Raw genomic sequence first — 16,738 nt, forward strand, 5'->3', positions numbered from 1 at the left:
CACTATGTTGTGGAAGATCTGTGGGTTTTTGGTGGAAAACCTAACCAAAAGGAAGAGGGTGATGTCAGGTATAGTCACTCCATGCAGCATCATCTCCTGGTAAACCCACAGCATTTCCAGTGGAAGTTAATACTGCCAATGTCAGCAATAATTGTGATTCTATGACTCTTCAGAGAGCTTGTAATATGTGTAACTGGGAGAGAGAGAACCAGTGGCAGCATAATTCTAGAAGTAACTGCGCTGTCAGAAGGGAGCAGCCCTCTGGTTTCTCAAACTTCTGCCAGGGGATGATTCAACCACCTAGCCAGCCCAGGATGTGGGGAGGTATATGGGTGTCCTAGAACCTCCATTGCTTCAATGTTCCTCCAAATGGCACCAAGTGTGAGCTCATCAGGGTATTGAAGACTGAGCTCTGAGATTTTATTTCTTGGCCCCGGTCACATGACAAGGGCCAGGATAACAAGGGTTATATACTCCGAGTCCTGATCTATGACAGGAGCAATATCCAGTGACTCACAGGTTACCGTTACACTCCCTAACCCTATCCAGACCTGTAAATCACTCACCCAAGAAAGGAGAAGGTCTAGTGTTTACTAAGGCCTCAAGGCTGTGGAAAAAAATATACCTATTTTTTTCTTTGTGACTGTGCAAGGAAAAGGGTGATTTAGCCTATATTTCAGATGTTCCTATATTTGTATTCCTACCAAACATACAGTATCCACAAAACTAACTAAAAAGGGACCACTTTTGACATCTCGATCCAAATTCTTCTCTAGAATGCATGGCCTTGACTTCAATAGGAATTGTATGTGCATATATAGTTGGTTCTCAATCTACCACATTTTGCTGTTTTGGAGAAAACTTCCAGAAATTTTGGGCCTAATTTTGCATTCCTTGTCTAGCCCAGCCTCTCACTGGAGCCAATGAGAGTTTGGGGTGTCCAAGTAGTGTGTGAGTTGACCTTTTGCTAGGATTTTCCACATTTTTATATTGTCCCAGATTATATTTGAAAAATATACTAACCATTCAGTTGAATAAATTTATATCTAGGACCCTATGTGGTAGAGACTTTGGAAATTATACACAACTCTGAAGTCCCTATGAATGCTTAACTCCCACTAAAGTCAATGGGAATTTTTATATGTGTAACCATTGCAGGATCACATTCTTTAAGAGATTTCAGGCCCAATACTTTGACCTACTGAATGCCTCCTGGGAAGTGCTAAGAAACCTCAACTTACACTGACGTCAGAGGGTGCTGAGATACATATCACTTCCCAGTATCAGGGACCTAGGGCCCAATCTTGTCATCATTCCACACACAGAACTGGCACTGAAGCCTATGGAAGTTTTGTGTGTGAAGTAAGGCCCCTGTATAGCCTAGTATTATTCGTGGTGAAAGCAGCTGCATCTAAAAAACTGTGGTTTAAATCAGCCTTAATCTTAGTAGTGATGGTTAATGTTATAGCTGACAAGCCGCATTTGCTAAACTTATTTTTATTACCAGAACTAAGAGATTTTAAATAAATATTGTTTTTAAACATGGCAGGGTTTACTGCTATTGAATCATGTAATACATTGTTAACTTTGAGGTTCCTTATTCCAGTCCTCATTTTTTTTAAGCTACAATACTTCCTAGTTTAGATGGAACTCTGTTTAAGAAATGAGATTTTCATTTTCAGTGGCTGCTCCTGAATGATTTGTATTTACATACCATCTTTTAACAGAAAAATGTCAAAGTGCTTTACAAAAGCTGTAAGGAGAAGGTACTAGTAACTGTAGTACTTTGAGATCGTTGGCTCTGCACATTCATTCTTGTGGAATAAGCAACTACTCATGCACAAACTTGGACTCTTCCTAAGAACCGATTGGTCAGGGTCATTAACCTCCCCTTATCCTCCCCCCTGAAACAGAGTTCTCTGGGTACAAAAGTGGGAGTTTTCTTAAAGTAGATTACTCTAGGGTTAACAAAAGCTGTTGTTCCATGTATTGGAGGTTGGTGAACTGATTTGGTAGCCCACTCCACCCTCACAGAATTCAAAGACAACTTGTACTGTTTCAAGTGCATTAGACAGACCAAGTTAAAACCGGTAGAGGACCATCTCAGGTCTACTCTCAGAATAGCGAATTTGATTTGAATTGGAGTAAGTGAAAGTGGATTGCCCAGCAAAGCTTGTAGCTGCTTTAGTGTAGAGCATGAACCACCCCAATTATGGCTCGGCAGTCAGGATTCTAAGGACTCCAGTGACTTCCTTTTTGCTGAGTAAAAGGGCTTGATTTATTGTGACCCTTCATGGAACCATAGACAATACAACCCTGTTCTGAGGACCAGTTCTTGGAAGATCTCCAACCAAGAAGGCCCTCACAATCAAAAGCAAGACCCTTGATCCCAGAGACCTGAGCTCACTAAACAGGGCTCTATGCGGAAGAGCTCTCCTTTGACTCAGGCAAGACCTCGGTTTCTGATGCAATCTACAGGCCCTTAATATGAAAGGATCTTCTGGGTTAACTTGCCCTTCTCTTTGATGGCGCCATGCCCTTGGCGCTGTACCTGGTCAACCTGGATGATATCCGGGACCTTGAAAATGGCAAAGTTGGGCCCTTGGCACTGGACTCAGTCAACCCTGAGGAACCAAAGTCTCTTATACCAGACATAAAACCACCCTGATGAGCAGCCTATGGAAGTGAAATGCTTCTTAGCATAGACAGGGCCAGACCATCAGCACCAAAACAGTACAAAGGGACAAACTCTGACAAACCCAGGGATCTCAAGTCACTTACACCTGGGAGAAAGCCTTCATGGCAAGTGTTCTTTGGAGCAGACAGTGCCAGACTTTCAGCACTGTACTCGTTTGACTAGGGTGTCTGCAACATGGAGATACCATTTCCTTTGGTTTGTTTTAAAAGGAAAAAATGAAAAACTAACCAATTAATGGGCAGTGTGATGGAGTATACACACCCCTCACCAGCCAGGAAAGGGTTAATGAGCTGCTGTGGGCTCAGCCAGCCCCAATCCAGTGTACCTGCATTAGGGGTCAGGCTTGGAGACGGGGGCCAAAAAGGGGGGAGAGTCCATTTCAGTTGGGTGCTGGGTGAGAGGGAGACCACACCTCCAGTTCTCATTCTGTGAGACAAGCCTGGCTAGGGTTAGGAATGGACTGCAGCCTGCCACAACCTCCCTGAGGGAAGGAAATCCTAAGCCGGGACCATTGTTCTGATTTTCTACCAGTCACTTGCCTATTGTTGCGGAGCCAGACTGTTGCAGGAGGTGCCCTCCTGAAGAGAGTGACAACCAACTAAAATCCTTTGTCTTCTGCACCTGACTGGGGATGCAGCAGCAGGTTGTTGTAAGTCCAGGAGTGAAAATGGTCACAGGTGGGAAAAAATAATAATAATTTAAAAAAAAACAAACAATGAGGAAGGTGCAAGGATACCAAGTGAGTTCACAGCATTTTCAACAGTCACAAGAACACAGTGGCTGTTGGGGGCCACTCCCCAATTTATACTCTCAGAACCCTAGGTGAAGCAGGAGTGTAAATGGCCCCAACAGACACTGCTTTCTAGAAGATTCTGAGCTGAGGGCAGGCATGTCCCATTATGTAGAGCAGTAGTTCTCAACCAGGGATACTCATCTAGCCTTGTCTCCAACAGTGGACAGTAAGACCCCTCTTTTACAGCACGGGGCCATGGTTGCTGGCAGAGATAGTGATGCTTCCCCACCCCCTTGTATGATCTCAGTTCTTAAACTGCCCCTGAATTTGATTCCCCCAGAGGTCAGATGTTCAAACCCTCCAAATCAATGGTGGCCAGTACTGGATGCTCCAGTGGAAGCTCTAAGAACCCAGCAGTTAATCTGCCCACATCAGATTTTATCCTGACCTTTAAAAGAGATTGGTTTACTCCCTGAAAGTTTAATATCCCTTCCAAAATGTTTGTTATATAGGAACAGATCCTTCTGTAAACTTTTGAACCTTATAGAAATTAATTTCAGGGTTGTTTTATTTTGTGAAAATTTTATAAAAATAACTTTTTTTTTTTAGTATGTTTTACCTGAGGGTCCTGAACCAAAAACCTGGTTCCAAACAATCCAGACTTTAGGAAAGTTTGCATCCAGCTCTGCACATTGTGGTCAGCTCACCTCTCCATAATGGACCAATGCAAAACTGTTAATTCAAATGCTCCCACATTTTGGATCTGGACCCAAACTTTATGGTCAGGCAGAGACTTATTTTTAGATTAGAGATGGACTAAATTCTATTCTTGGTAACACCTGTCAAATCCATCAAAATCAGTGGGGCTGCAAGAGTGTGAACAACAGAAGTTGGCCCTGAACCTCTAATAACAACACAAGGCACACCGGTGGGGCAGTGGAGAGCACGGGACATGCCACGTTCTCTGAGCTAGACCAGCTCTTGATTTTGCTTTCAGCCGCAGTACAGAGACACACTGCCCTGGGCGCTGTCTCTTTTGCGCTGGATCAGAGGGTGAGGGCAGAGCGAGGGCAGCGGCTTCATGGCTGCAAGTGCGCATGTCGGGATCTCTGGTCAGCTGCCTCGCGCCTAGGGAGCACAATCTCACGCTACAGTCTCTCCTTTGCCCGGCAGCTGGGGGAGAGAATTGACGCGGCTGCGTAACGCCCCGGTGGCACGTGGGCGGGGAACGTAGCTGCAGCTTGCGGGGCGGGTGGCTAAGTCAGGTAAGCGGCGCAGTGGGGTTTCCAGAATGCGGGGGGAACGGCTGCCCGCTCTCAGCCCCCTGGGCGGTGTCCGTTGGAGCGCCGGCGGCTGCGGCGTTCCTAAGGCCCGGCAGGTCAGCCGCGTAGGCCGGGGGGCCGCCAGGCTGCGCTGGGCAGGGCGGCGAGGCGCCTGGAGCGGACGCATCGCCCTGCTTTCGAGCCCGTGATGCGGGCTGGGTCTGGTGCGTCCCCTGGGCTGTGCGAACGTCTGCCCGGGAAACAGAGCCCCGGAGGCGTGGCAGTGGGCGCAGAAGTGCTCGGTGTCAGGGATACGGTGGGTAGCTGCCCCCGCCGGCGGCTCTGACTGTGGGGGGCTGGAGAAGGACAGCGCCCCACCCCCCCCCGGTCCCCCCGCTGTGGGAGCGCCTTTGTAAACATCGAGGTGCACCAGCAGCAGGGCTGTTTTTCTCCAGTTAGGACTGGGGCGAGGCCTTCCCCCCACACACACTCCGGGTGTGTGTGTGTATGTGGGGGTCTAAAAGCCTCTCGGACTGCGGAGGATAGAGTTTGCTGCGTGCCGTCTTCCTCCTTCAGGTGGCCGCATCCTTAGACACCACTCAAGCCAGGGGGTTGTATCCAAGTGAGTGCCCTAGCCTGAACAGTTGCCTTGAGGCCTCAAGTCTTGTTGATTTCAGTGGGAGTTGAGAGTGAGCACCCCATCTCACAGGCCTGGGTTGCAAATCCGGTTTTTGCAAACTCTCTGTCATACGAATAATGCACATTCAGCCTAACAAGTAGAAAGTCTTACTACTCCCTATGACTCTAGAGTTCACAACTCTGACTGAAGTTGTTCCGGGAGATTTTTTCCCCCAACGTGACATAATGTCATTTTCTTTAAATATCCTATTAAAAGCTCCTGGATTGCTTTCAGTAGTCAGCGGGAGATCGATGCCAGTTCCAGGAGACTCCAGGCCAAACCTGGAGGGGTGATAACCCTACCTGTTCTCTAAGCCTTTCTGATGCTGTACTCCTCCCTTCCTGCCCCACCGCCCTTTTCAGGGCAGGCTGTCAAAGTCAGGATTATTGTCAATCTAATAGCTGCTGTGGGAAACACAGTAAGCCATTAAAAGCATTCTACAAATTTATAAATAAATCTGATCATTCACAATGTTTTCTGCATTTTTCCCTCTCAATTTGTATTGCTGTGGACATGGGACCTCTTTGTTTTTTGAAAAATTCACTTGTTCCTGTTACTTATTCTCCATCCTACTCTTGTATTTGTGATATAGTCATTTCCATAGCAATTCTGACATAGAATTGTGATTGTGACTTGGAGTGAGGAGTGGGTGGTAGGAGCAGATACTCTTAGAATACTGAGGTTAAAAGTTTATGTCTACGCTACCCACATTACAGTGCAACCGCGGCAGTGTAGACATGCTTTATCGCCGGGGGAGAGCTTTCCTGGTGATTTAAAAAAAAACCCCCAACACCCCGAACAAGGGGTGGTAGCTTTATCGCTCCCGGCGATAAAGCACTGTCTAGACTGGCGCTTTTCAGTGCTAAAACTTTTGTCACTCGGGGTGTGTTTTTTCACACCCCTGAACTACAAAAGTTTTAGTGCTGGAAGTGGCAGTGTAGACACAGCCTAAGAAGTCAACCTGTTAAATGGCTCTCAATAATGGGTCCCATTCAGCTGGAGTTGAAAATGCCTTAATTGAAGTGTAGACAGGACAAAAAATATGTTCAGCACTGTGTGTGAAAGAAACCATGACTGAGACTTGTAGCTGGATCCTCCACTGTGATCTGGCTGCTTTGTGCTCCTCTGCTGGTAAACCAGTTTAAACTAGCTACCTGGGGATTTCCCTAGTGTAAGAATTCATCCCTGTCATAGAACTAGCATAGTGTCTCTACACTCCTCACACCCACAGGCCCTTTAGCATAGGGAGTCTTCATACTGAAGAGGGATGTGGCTGGAACACACTTGCATTCTTGGGGGAATTCCCATTTGCTAATTTTTTTTAAAGCCCTAAACAGATGGGCACAATTTTGTACAGCCCTTGGCCACCCCTAGGATTGGGGATCAGTAAGAATGCTCTAAAGCCACCTTTGTGCTCCGCACCCCCCCTCCCCCACCAGCTGGCCAAGTGCTTCCCTAGCATGTCTAAGGGTTGGATTTTTGGAGTGTGATAGTGTGACTGACACTAGTTCAGCTGTGAGGTATGGCCCTATACCAAGGGTAATCAATTATTTTTTTGTCAAGGTCCAGATTTCTTGGACAAGGTACAGTCAAGGTCCAAACTCCAGAGAAAATAATACAGAAATAATAACAATAATGATAATAAGTAAAAAAAAAATAAAGATTTCGTGGTCCATTCAAAAGCATCTGATGGTCTGGATTTGGCCCGTGGTCTGCTTAATGACTACCCCTTCCCTATACTGTTAATGGCTAATGGAATGCTGCTTTAGCTCAACAAAGCATGACTCACTTTTTAACTGTGTAAAATGATTTTATTCTGCCTATATTGGTAATTAAAGGGATATTGTAAATTTACGAATCTTATAACAAGAATACGTTCACTTTTTCAAGAATCACCTGAGATCACTATAACTGCCTATAATCCTATAAGGATTAGGAAAGAGATGTTTCTCTAATTTTTCTATTATGTTTATTTTGTGCATTTGATAGCATGTAGGGTGTACAGTCATTTCCCCTGGTTTTCTTCGTGTGTGTGTGTTTTGGGGGGGGATGGGATGTGGTCTTGCTCACAGGAACAGAAGATACAATCACATTTTCCCATTTTTGAAATGTTTTTCTAGGATCACAAATAGTCTGGAAGAACTCAGGTGCCTATGTAGTATCCAAAACTACTTTAAACTAATTTATTTTTAGATTGACTACTTTTCAGGTTGATGGTTTTGTCACTGACTCAGTGGAACAAATCATTGTCATTATTGTAGAGTAGACCTATAACTTCTTTGGAAGTAGGGTGACCAGATGTCCCGATTTTATAGGGACAATCCCGATATATGGGGTTTTGTCTTTTATAGGCCCCTATTATCCCCCCATCCCGATTTTTCACACTTGCTGTCTGGTCACCCTATTTGGAAGTCAAATTGGACTTCCTGTTGCTTAAAGAATGCAGGACTGAACCTTTAAGAAACAAAGACCTTGATTCTGATTTCATTCAAATGCTCCCAGTAAGTAGAAAGCAGTATGAGGAGGAGTATAGGAACTACTATTGGAATGATCTGAATAGAATGTTTTCTGTAATGTCATTTAGTCTGGTTTAACTTACATACTGTGGTGGGTTTTTTACTTATTTTTCTGCAAACTGTCACAATACAAGTCCTAGGTCTGGATGGCAGAACTGTCCTTTCTGTTAGAATTGACCTAGTCTTGGCCATCCCTCACAGCTTTACCAATTTGATGATGTATTATGTATCAGGATACTTCTCATGCAAGTTGGCGTTGTTAGGAAAAACAGAGGAGTCTTTCCTATAGCTTGTGTTCTTTATTTATCCTTTGCTCTTGTGGGTTTTCTTTTTATTCCTGCTCTTTAGCTGCTTGATGTGTGTAAAGTGCCTCTTCACCAGTCAGACTAGGAAAAATCTTATTGTCCAGTAGCTGAGGACAAACAAAAACCCAGTCAGGACAATTGAAATTTAATTACTTACTGCTAACAAGGCAGGCTGCTGACCTACTACTTAGGAGGCTTGAGGGGGTATTTAGTGCCCCATGTGTCCAAACTGAGACAAACAATTTTGGGTCTAAACTTCTTTCCCTGCTTTTATTTAGTAAATGAATGTCAATTATTTAAAATTACCTAGTATTATAATAGTATTGGGAAGAGGAATAATTGTCTTCCTGTGAAAAATATGATGGCACTTTTGCTTCTATTTTCTGGAGGAAAAGCATGCGGGGAAAATAACTTCCAGCTCAGTCTGATGGTTTATTGGGAGTGAGGTGGATTTGTTTTAAAGGACTACTGCTCTATTTTCTTTGGCATTTTATAAAATATTACCTATGCAAGAGTTCAGCATCTGATGTGGTGGGATAGTAAATTACATAGCATTCATGGCATTTTAAAGATTGAAACAACTTGATCATTTCTTATTTGTTTGAGGCCAAATCCTCCCCCCAGCGCACAGTCTGAGAACCTGGAATGTGTGTTAGGGCAGAGGTTCTTAAACTGTGTTTCATAGTGGTTTGCAAAGCACTTGTTGGTTCATAGAAACCTGACGGCTCACATGGGTGCTGGCTCTCTAGCTGTGTTCTAATGTGGAAACAAGGAAAAATATATTAAATACTTTTCTAATGTTACTTGTCCATACAAGCAATTGTTGTTGTTGCCATGTGGCTGTTACATTATTGGGAAAGGGGGAGGAAGTGCTCCGTATGCTCCAAAAGGGGAGGGGAGTTAGTCTATGAGTCAATCTTTCTGTGAAATAAGGTACATGCTATGAAAATGCTGATGAATCCCTGTGCTAAAGTGATGTGTGAGTGGGAGGAAATCCTTTCCCTAGGCCATGCAGTGGCAGTGCAACTGTTCTGTAGCTTGAGAGTTGCCATCACGCCCTGGCTGCAATATGCCCTCTTGACTAGCAGGTGAGTATGCAAAATAACTCTGATGCACGTAGTTGCTGCTTAACCACAAAGTACCTTGGGGTTCCCAGTTGGAATGAGGGACAACATTGGCTTTGGCATCATAGAATAAGGCAGTGTTTGGTACAGTACAGTGTATTTTAGTGGCTGCATTTTTAAAATTATGTCAACAAATGGCTTTGAATTAAGTATTAAACTAAGGTTGTTTTGTAAACTGAAGTAGAAACACAACAAACATTGGTTCTTTTGACTTCTTTCTGATTGGCTCAGTTTTGACTCAACAGGTGCAATTTTCATGAAGATAGTGCAGTTGGATAAGAAAATGACCGAAATGAAAACATACTTGAACTCAGCCTTGTGAATGGTAGCACGATTTCTTTTTCTCTTTTTTGCACACTAAGGGAAGGGACTTACAAGGACACTGTATATTTTTTCATGTTCATTGGCCCCTTGAGGTCAATGGTTTAGTTTGAATGACTGCAGTATTGGTAGATGACTTATTTTTAAGCAAAAAGAGCATAATAATGTTAGTGATCTATATGCAGAAGGAAAGTATGTGTGTATTGTATAAATTCCAGTATGAGGTCACCTACCTTTAGCAGTTAAACTGCTAGAAGCTCTGCTTCTGTTCCTAGACTTTGCCTTCACTCTCCATCCTTCTGTCTCATGTAGCATAGGCCCCAGAGAGGTCCATCAAATGATTGTCACAATGTTTCCACCATATGTGGCAATATCTGTACATGGGAAGACCAGAAATGGAATAAATTAACATACTGAAAGTCAGGATGTGAATGGGTTGGCTGCATGATTGGAGGTTTGCCTGCATAAGGCTGTGCTTAGGCTCCCCTTTTAATGGGCCTTAACTTCAGTGAATATTGTCTGAAACCTCTTCCACTCAACCTCCCCATGAGAGTAAAAGTTTAATAGAACTTCAGTAATGCTGTCTATAATACATATTTAAACCAGTTTTTGTTGCGTGTTAGGGCTGTAAATGTAAATAATGCTCCAGTCAATTTAGTGTTCTGGGGATTAATAGTCTTCGTACTGATGCACTTTGCATGGATGGGCAAATGTGAAAACATACTGCTGTGTGTTTGGAGAATATGAAGCTTTCCTCAAAACTGAATAGCCGTACATACGTGGCTAAGGGGAAGATAGTCAAAGCACAAATGGGACTTGAGCACATATCTAGATGCCCTTTGTGCCTTTGAAAAATCTCTCCTTGAGAATTTTTGACTGGAATTATTTTATTTTACTTTTTCTATTTATAATACTATATTTAATATTTGCCAAAAAATGTTTCATCCTTACTATCAGATATTTCTATTTCTGGTATTTTTTAAGAGAAGCGCTCTTTTGCGCCTCTTTAAGTGCTTTGCTGAATTGGAAGGGACTTAAAGCGAAGCATGTGTTTATGTGCTTTGCTGAAATGAGATCTACATAGGTGGCACTCATCTTTTCAAGTTATTACTGAACAGACGCTCTTAGCATCTTGCATAGGGGACTCTATTTCAGATGGGTTATAAGTCAGATTGACCATTTCTACTTTTTGAAAATTTTTTGCAAGTTTAGGAGTGACAGATTGCTTTCATAACCAAATTCCAGTTGGAGAAGATGAATGCATATTTAGGAGACCAAAATGTAGTTTCCATCACATATGAGATTCTTCCAATTCATCTGCACAATGAGTAGTTTTACTACGTGGTATTACACTGATCCTGCTTTCTATCTCAGGGGAGGCTGCCTTTCAGTTGTAGGGAGTTGATTGCTGTATTTGTGCAACGCAGGGTATCATTGAAATTTAAGGTAGTATTATACTGTAATCTGGGTGCAGCTGCAGCAAAGTTTCTTTGATCTAGTTCAGTGGTGGGCAAACTGTGGCTCCTGGGGCGCACATGGCCTGTCAGGGTAATCTGCTGGCAGGCCGCGAGACAGTTTGTTTACATTGGCACAGCTGCCCGCAGCTCTCAGTGGCCGCGGTTTGCCATTCCTGGACAATGGGAGCTTGGGAAGCAGCGCCGGCCGCAGGGACGTGCTGGCCGCCACTTCCCGCAGCTCCCATTGGCCGGGAAAGGCGAACCACGGCCACTGGGAGCTGCGGGCGGCTGTGCCAATGTAAACAAACTGTCTTGCGGCCCGCCAGCAGATTACCCTGTTTGTTTACATCGGCACGGCCACCTGCAGCTCCCAGTGGCCGTGGTTCGCCATTCCCAGCCAATGGGAACTGCGGGAAGTGGCGGCCAGCATGTCCCTGCGGCCCGCGCTGCTTCGTGCAGCTCCCATTGTCCAGGAATGGCAAACCGCAGCCACTGGGAGCTGTGGGCGGCCGTGCCAATGTAAACAAACTGCCTCGCTGCCTGCCAGCGGATTACCCTGACAGGCCACAGGTTATCCACCACTGATCTAGTGGTTTGCTAGAACAAAGTTCAAAACTGAATTAATGGAAGTATCTGTCCGTAACTGGAAAGAATGTTGCTTTCTACTTCATTCTAGTGTGGCGTTCAATTATCCCCTTGCATCGCTATTTGTATTCTGATAGTGCCCAGAACGTTCAAAGCACTGTTTACAGACACACATGAATAAGGAATCTGGGCCTCAGTGAGTTTATATTCAGGTATAATGCCCTGATTCTGAAAAGCACTTAAGTGCATGCTTACATTTCACCTTTACTGCTGTAAAAGTTAATGCAGAGTGCATGAGGGGGAAATATTGCTGCCCTTGTTCTCATGACTCCCATTGAAGATGATGGATGAGCAATTTGACCTAAAATGTATAAATACTTGGCTAGTTCATATGTTGTACATTTAATGTCACTGATAGATTCATAAAATACTTACTACAGCGGAAGACATACTACGTTGGAGGGTTATTGTAGAAAAGGCAATAGTTGCTTACGTTAAATAATAGACTTTTGTTTTATCTATAAACTGGGACATCTGATTCCAGTTTGTATAGAAGATTCAACACTTTTAATGATCCTATATTGTTACTACTTTTTAACGTGAATAATAAAAAGTAGCTCACTGACAAGTTGTAGTCAGAAATGAATCTGTCTGCAAGATAGAGACTATCATAAATATAAAGGGAAGGGTAAACCCCTTTAAAATCCCTCCTGGCCAGAGAAAATCTCCTCTCACCTGTAAAGGGTTAAGAAGCTAAAGGTAACCTCGCTGGCACCTGACCAAAATGACCAATGAGGAGACAAGATACTTTCAAAAGCTGGGAGGAGGGAGAGAAACAAAGGGTATGTGTGTCTGTCTGTATTCTGTCTTTGCCGGGGATAGACCAGGAATGAAGCCTTAGAACTTTTAGTAAGTAATCTAGCTAGGTACGTGTTAGATTATGATTTCTTTAAATGGCTGAGAAAAGAATTGTGCTGAATAGAATAACTATTTCTGTCTGTGTATCTTTTTTTGTAACTTAAGGTTTTTGCCTAGAGGGGTTCTCTATGTTTTGAATCTAATTACCCTGTAAGGTATTTACCATCCTGATTTTACAGGGGGGATTTTTTTTTATTTCTATTTACTTCTGTTTCTATTAAAAGTCTTTTTGTAAGAAAACTGAATGCTTTTTCATTGTTCTCAGATCCAAGGGTTTGGGTCTGTGGTCACCTATGCAAATTGGTGAGGCTTTTTATCCAACATTTCCCTGGAAAGGGGGGGGTGCAAGTGTTGGGAGGATTGTTCATCGTTCTTAAGATCCAAGGGTCTGGGTCTGTAGTCACCTAGGCAAATTGGTGAGGCTCTTTACCAAACCTTGTGGTTTTGGGAAGTATTTTGGGGGGAAAGACGTGTCCAAACAGCTCTTCCCCAGTAACCAGTATTTGTTTGGTGGTGGTAGCGGCCAATCCAAGGACAAAGGATGGAATATTCTGTACCTTGGGGAAGTTTTGACCTAAGCTGGTAAAGATAAGCTTAGGAGGTTTTTTTCATGCAGGTCCCCACACCTATACCCTAGAGTTCAGAGTGGGGGAGGAACCTTGACAGAGACCGTATCTAGTTCCTCTGTTGGTCTACCGTATGAATGAATATCTGCTTTGTGCAATAAAATAAAATAAAATGTATTTTTATACAATAGGGATTGATAGGGACACTGATCTGAATAGTCCTTACTCTCACAAGAGTTCCATTGAAGTTAATGGAATTACTCTTGTGAGTAAGTTTGTAGAAATGTAACTCTCAAATACTGGGAGACATGACCCTGATTTAGCTAACAGGGGTTTGGGTTAATTGAGGTTGTAACAATTATCCTGTGATTGGTGGATGTGATTCTCCTTCTATTGTGAGTTGCACCATAAGACATAACAGGCGCCAGGGCCTGATTCTGCTCCAGTCAAAATCAGTAGAGAAATTCTCATAGATTTCAGTAGAGGCAGGAATGGGCCATCCATGTGTAGTGAAGCACAGATCTGAAACATGTGCGCATATATATATTTTTTTTGTATGAGTGCTTTTGTACATGTAGAATTATTTTTTAAAATTTCAGTCCACACTAGATTTTTTTTTAATCTGTTCCTGTGTTACAAAGGACATATTATTAAACTGGATCCAAACTTATTGCTTGATATTTATACTGTTCACACTTCAATTTGAACGGTGAGCCAAGGCAAGTCAGATTCTAATTATTTTCAAGTTCTGGTTCTTGTGCACTGGCACAATGTTGCTATTGTGTTTGGGAGCTCAACCTGGCTTGGTCCATTCCAGAAACAAATCAAAATTATTTTTTAAGATATAAACAATTTCTTAAGAATATTTTATACATTTTTAAAACAAAATCTAAATGTGTCTGTCTTAGGTGAGAAATTATTTGAATTGTTTTTTCTTTTTAAATGTAAAAGGATGCTGTGAATAAACAGCCTATAGTTGGAGGATTCAGAAAACAAATGTTCAAATAGCCATAAGTAACTATGGATGCATCTCAGCAATTTGGTTCATTCTGAGGTGTCCCTTTTTGAAATCAACAGTGCATGGATTGATGATCCTGCAGCCAAACTTGTTATTTAAAGAAACGTTTGACCTTATGTTGTACTGTTGGGGGACTACATCTTGACTTTAGTAAAGTTTTTGATACTGTCTTGCATGACCTTCTCATAAACAAACTAGGGAAATGCAACCTAGATGGAGCTACTAAAAGGTGGGTGCAAAATTGATTGGAAAACCATTCCCAGAGAGTAGTTATCAGTGGTTCACAGTCATATTGGAAGGGCATAACGAGTGGGATCAGGGATCAGTTCTGGGTCCGGTTCTGTTCAATATCTTCATCAGTGATTCAGATAATGGTATGGAGAGTACACTTATAAAGTTTGCGGACGATACCAAGCTAGGAGGGGTTGCAAGTGCTTTGGAGGATAGGATTAAAATTCAAAATGATCTGGACAAACTGGAGAACTGGTCTGAAGTAAATAGGATGAAATTCAATAAGGACAAACGCAAAGTACTCCACTTAGGAAGGAACAATCAGTTCCACACATACAAAATGGAAAATGACTGGCTAGGAAGGAGTACTTCGGAAAAGGATCTGGGTGTCATAGTGGACCACAAGCTAAATATGAGTCAACAGTGTCACACTGTTGCGCAAAAAAAAAAAAAGCGAACATCTCTGGGATGTATTAGCAGGAGTGTTGCAAGCAAGACATGAGAAGTAATTCTTCCGCTCTACTCTGTGCTGATTAGCCCTCAACTGGAGTATTGTGTCCAGTTCTGGGCTCCACATTTCAGGAAATATGTGGACAAATTGGAGAAAGTCCAGAGAAGAGCAACAAAAATGATTAAAGGTCTAGAAAACATGACCTATGAGGGAAGATTGAAAAAATTGCGTTTGTTTAGTCTGGAAAAGAGAAGACAGAAGCTACGTCTGCACTAGAAACTTCAAAGTGCTCCCACGGCAGCACTTTGAAGTGTGAGTGTGTGAGCACTGGGAGAGAGGTCTCCCAGTGCACCTGGTAATCCACCTCCACGAGGGGAATAGCTCCAAGCGCTGGAAGCGCGGCACCCAGCACTCAGAGTCTGTCCACACTAGTGCTTTAAAGCGTTCAAACTTGCTGCGCTCAGGGGGGTGATTTTTCACAAGTTTGGTGTAACTGTAACCTTCAAAGTATGCAGTGACTGTACTGGGCAGTGTAGACAAGGCCTAATTTTGTTATTTCTGTATCTGCAGCTCGACAGTGATTATAGTGCTGCATTCTTCTGTTGATTTTTCTAGTGTGCCCCTCCTTTCAGTTACTTTCCCTGCTTGGGGTCCTAAGATCACCAATGGGTTTTATACTCACATTTTGGAAAAAGAATACATTTTTTGGCAGTGCAGGATACTAGATTTCCACCCTTCACATGGGGTATTGTGAAGAAGAATACATTAAAAATTGTGAGGTACAGATACTACAGTAGTGGGAGACATATAAGTATCTTCGATAGAAATTCACTTCACAGGCATGGCCTGATTCTGAGAGTTGCTGGGCATCTACACTTCTCATTGCAAGAGTGGTAAGTGCTCAGCACTTCTCAGGATCAGGACCTTTGGGGCTTTGCAACATGCAGATGCCTGTGATGATGACACATCAAGGATTAGTCTGCAGGTAACTACGTTGTGGTTCATCCAGGGGATAGAGAACTGGGACATCCTGCCTCAGTTATTCACTCTAGCCATTCATGTGACCTTGGGATAGTTACTTAACCTTGCATAATGACAGGTTTCAGAGTAACAGCCGTGTTAGTCTGTATTTGCAAAAAGAAAAGGAGTACTTATGGCACCTTAGAGACTAACCAATTTATTTGAGCATAAGCTTTCGTGAGCTACAGCTCACTTCATCGGATGCATACTGTGGAAAGTGTAGAAGATCTTTTTATACACTCAAAGCATGAAAAAATACCTCCCCCCACCCCACTCTCCTGCTGGTAATAGCTTATCTGAAGTGATCACTCTCCTTACAATGTGTATGATAATCAACTTGGGCCATTTCCAGCACAAATCCAGGGTTTAACAAGAACGTCTGGGGGGGCGGGGGTAGGAAAAAATAAGGGGGAATAGGTTACCTTGCATAATGACTAAGCCACTCCCAGTCTCTATTCAAGCCTAAGTTAATTGTATCCAATTTGCAAATGAATTCCAATTCAGCAGTCTCTCCCTGGAGTCTGGATTTGAAGTTTTTTTGTTGTAATACCGCAACTTTCATGTCTGTAATCGCGTGACCAGAGAGAGTGAAGTGTTCTCCGACTGGTTTATGAATGTTATAATTCTTGACATCTGATTTGTGTCCATTTATTCTTTTACGTAGAGACTGTCCAGTTTGACCAATGTACATGGCAGAGGGGCATTGCTGGCACATGATGGCATATATCACATTGGTGGATGTGCAGGTGAACGAGCCTCTGATAGTGTGGCTGATGTTATTAGGCCCTGTGATGGTGTCCCCTGAATAGATATGTGGGCACAGTTGGCAACGGGCTTTGTTGCAAGGATAGGTT

The 16,738-nt window shown here is 43.1% G+C and overlaps 1 protein-coding gene across 3 annotated transcripts in view; it reads left to right on the top strand.

Annotated features, from left to right (window-relative positions):
* Positions 1-4,556: 4,556 nt before the first annotated feature.
* FOCAD (focadhesin) overlaps positions 4,557-16,738 on the top strand; it is a 201,064-nt gene continuing 188,882 nt past the window's right edge. The window contains exon 1 of one of the 3 annotated variants that reach the window (XM_074953460.1): positions 4,557-4,696. The gene's annotated coding sequence lies outside the window, so the exon portion shown is untranslated. Of the gene's footprint in view, positions 4,697-4,730; positions 5,010-16,738 lie in introns of those variants that run through there. The other 2 variants (XM_074953459.1, XM_074953461.1) reach the window with 2 other exon arrangements.

Source organism: Natator depressus, chromosome 5 (genome assembly GCF_965152275.1).
Source record: "Natator depressus isolate rNatDep1 chromosome 5, rNatDep2.hap1, whole genome shotgun sequence".
Taxonomy (NCBI): domain Eukaryota; kingdom Metazoa; phylum Chordata; order Testudines; family Cheloniidae; genus Natator; species Natator depressus.